Source organism: Rhagoletis pomonella, unplaced genomic scaffold (assembly GCF_013731165.1).
Source record: "Rhagoletis pomonella isolate Grant_MI unplaced genomic scaffold, Rhpom_1.0 Rhpom_scaffold_00002, whole genome shotgun sequence".
Taxonomy (NCBI): Eukaryota; Metazoa; Arthropoda; class Insecta; order Diptera; family Tephritidae; genus Rhagoletis; species Rhagoletis pomonella.
The window spans coordinates 100,754,965-100,758,910 of NW_023458556.1; positions in this window are offsets into that span (position 1 = coordinate 100,754,965).

Here is a 3,946-nt window from a genome sequence, read left to right on the forward strand (position 1 = left end):
TGCTATCACTGAATCCGAGTGAACTCGAAAATATCGTTGCCAGCTTCGAATGCTGATTCGAAATCAGTTAGTGCAAAGGAAACAACAGACATTTATGTATGTCATTTTGCTCACGCTACCCCATCAGGCGCAATGGCCGAGTGTGCAAAGCACTAGACTGCCAATTGAGAGAGCCGAGTTCGAGTCCGAGTCGTGGGGCTGTGGAGATTTTTTTCTTTTTTCATTTAATTTTTGTTTATTTTGTTTAATAAATATTTTTTTTTAGTTTATTCTTAGCTTAGATTTTATTATTTTAAATACAAAAATATGTTTTTTTTTTTAAATAAATTTTTATGATATTAAAGTAATTAGGTTTATTTCCTAATAAATTGTTGCTAAACTATTATTTCCTCGATTCATACAAAATATTAATTCATTAAATAGCGTCTAGCAGATGAATGCGTGCATGTAAATTAGAGTGGTCCAAAATAACAAAGTCGGAATTTTAATGCCGCTACCCTCTAGGATTGTTCTGAACCGAAAATAAATATACCCCTATTTTTTTTTTTGAAATCAAAAAATATTTAGGTAGTGCTCACAGCGCTCAAAGTTTTCCATGTTTTTTATATGGGGAAAAACCAAATTTTCGTAAAAATTACATAAAACTCTTGAAAATCAATATTTTTCAATCGTAAAACAGTGGTTCTCTTCAGGAGACTTCATATACATATTGATATCCAATTGTTTATTTAACCATTTTTTATGATTAAATATTTTTTATTGGTCCCCCCATTGCATTTTCATGGACCCATAAAATATAGTCACCATGAAAAAATTGTTAAAGGAACAATTGGGTATTATTACCGGGAATCTCCTGAAGATAAGCAAAGTTTTCCGATCGAAAAATATTGATTTTCAAGAATTCTACACTATTTCTACGAAAAGTTGTTTTTTCCCCATATAAAATACATTGAACACTTTGAGCGCTTTGAGCACACCCTATTTTTTTTTTATTTCAAAATAAAGAAATAGGGGTATATTTTTTTTTGGTATAGAACAATCCTAGGGGCTGGCGGCATTAAAAATGCGACCTTATTTTTTTTACATACATTTTTGGACCACTTTAATGTACATACATATGTATGTATGTATGTATGGCATTGGTATTTTACGTCTACGTTTACACAAATATATGGAATTATATCAAACTATAACAAATTTGGAGTATAATAAATATTTAATATTAAAAATAATGCAGCTTTCTTCCACTATTTTTAAGATTGAGTGATTTTAAATTTTGTTCCGACAGCATAATCTCGTCGCAGAGTATTTGTACGAATCTTCATTACGAACGGATTCAATGAAGGCTCTCTACGAATTTCGAATTTACGTTCGTAGCCATTCGGATTCTGTGATAGCACTTTCGTAGATTTCACGAAAATCGAAGCTACGATGGATTCTGTGATAGCCCTGATACACATGTTCATGCATATATCCACATATATGTATGTATATATATATATAAATGCATATATATTCATATTAAATCGGCTGTCGTTACAGGCTCGCATCCGTCGATGTTGCTAGCAATATGGAGCGTGTGCGTTAAAAGATTCATAACGCAGCCGTGTGCACCCCAAGTTAAACGATGGCCCAATGTGTGGCTTCGACCCACGCTTATATGCCGGGCTTGGTTGTTTAACGAGCCACTACCTATATCTCCTTATGCCGATCCTGCCCTAATACCCTATAATAGCCTATCACTGGGTTCACTACCTAGCAATTTTCAAGTAACTTGCTGTACTTGCTAATACCCTACACCAAATCCCAACAGTCCCAACACTATTTATTGGTCGTCAGCAAGGGCTAAGTTGGACCATCGGCAGCCCGAATACGGCATAGTAGGGCATTTGTCCAATCGCGGTGTGGACTACACTGCGTAGCGCGAACCCGGCATCACTCACGTACCTGTCCCAGTTTTTCTGGTTGCCTTGGATATAGGAACGCACTATCTGGAGTACTGAACGGTTAACCCGTTCGGCTGCATTGCCTTGTGGCGAGTAGAACGCAGTCTTTACATGTTTAACTCCGTATTTATCTAAAAACGAGGTGAATAACTCGGAAACGAATTGTCTGCCATTGTCAGAGTGTACGAACTCTGGTATGCCGAAAACATGGAAAACGTCCTTTTCTAGATATTTTACAACTTCTGCTGCTATCGCTTTACGCATTAGTTTCAGGAACACAAATTTAGAGAAATGATCGAGACAGACGAACACATAACAATTACCATCACTAGAACGCGGATAAGGACCCATAAAATCTATATATAAACGTTGGAACGGTCTTTCGGTGTTGCCTGCCCACCAATGGCCTGTTGAACGAGTTTTGGACCTTGCAGCCCTTACACGTCTCGCAGTCTTTACAGAAATTCTGCACATCGGCCACCATACCAGGCCAGTAGTATTTCTCTCGGATCCGTGCCAACGTTTTATGGATTCCTCCATGTCCGGCCGACGGTGAACAATGAGACGACTCTACTAACCCTCGCCGCAGCTCCGACGGTACCCAAAGCTTCCAGGGTTGGTCCTCCTGCTGTCGAGTTCCCCTGTTAAACTGTGTTCTCTTGTAAACATATCGGTCCGAAACACACACATCCGGTAGTTTGTCTAGGTTTTCAGTCACCGTCTTCTTAAGTTGTGTATATTCTTCCGTCGTGAAATAAGGTGAGTCCAAACAAACGTCCAAATCTCTGTCATTCAGCCTGATTTCATCCATGTCGACTCTCTAAAGCGCATCTGGCACGACATTCTGTACTCCTTTTCGGTGTTGGATATCGAAGTTGAAAGCTTGCAGTTTCAGACTCCATCTGGCTAGCCGTCCCGAAAAGTCTTTCTGATACATCAGCCATTTTAGGCTGGCATGGTCGGTCATTATAGTGAACGGCAGTCCTTCGATGTACGGTCTAAATCGCTTAACACTTAAGACTGCGGCATAACATTCCAACTCCGTTATACTGTAGTTTTTCTGCGCTTTGTTCAACTTCGCCGACATGAATGCAATCGGTCTTTCGTTCTTGTCATCGTCTAATTGGAACAAAACTCCACCTACACCGTCTGTTGATGCGTCGAACTGAATGAAAAATCGTCTGTTTAAGTCCGGGTGAGTCAGTAGTGGAGCTGTGATCAAGCTTTGTTTCAACCGCTGAAACGCTACCTTGGCTTCGTCAGTCATAGTGAATTTTTTTATCCGGTCCTTGGTGAGACAGTCGTGTAATGGTGCGGCTATAGTTGCGTACTCGTGAATAAAACGTCGGTACCACCCTGTCATCCCTAGGAACCGCCGAAGCTGTTTCGGACTTCGAGGCTCAGGGAAGTCTCTCACTGCTGCTACTTTGTTTGCATCAGTTCGTATGCAACCGTCGCCTACCACGTACCCGAGATACCTTACTTCACGATAACAAAACTTACTTTTCTCAACACTGATTGTGAGATTGGCTTCACGTAACACCTAGCGACCCTTTCCAACAAACACAAATTAGACGAAAAACTTTCGAAACAAACTAACTAATCGTCTAAATACACAAACACACACTCACGTAAAGCAGCCGGTATGACTTTGTCCATTAATCTACACATACGCTGAGCCGCGTTACACAAACCAAAAGGCATAACAGTGAAATGATACAGGGGCCTACCAGGAACTGTGAAGGCTGTCTTTACTCTAGACTTCTTCTCTAAAGGAATCTGCCAAAACGCATTTTTTAAGTCTATAGCCGATATAAAGCGCGTGTTCTGTAGTCGGCTGAGGATTCCTTCCACGTGTGGTAGTGGATATGCGTCCTTAATTGTCCTTTCGTTTACCTTCCTAGCATCTAAACCTAATCTATTCTTAGTGCCTTTTATTACCAGAGAGACGGGGGAACTCCAACTACTGTTGCTTTCTTCTATGACCCCCATACTCAACA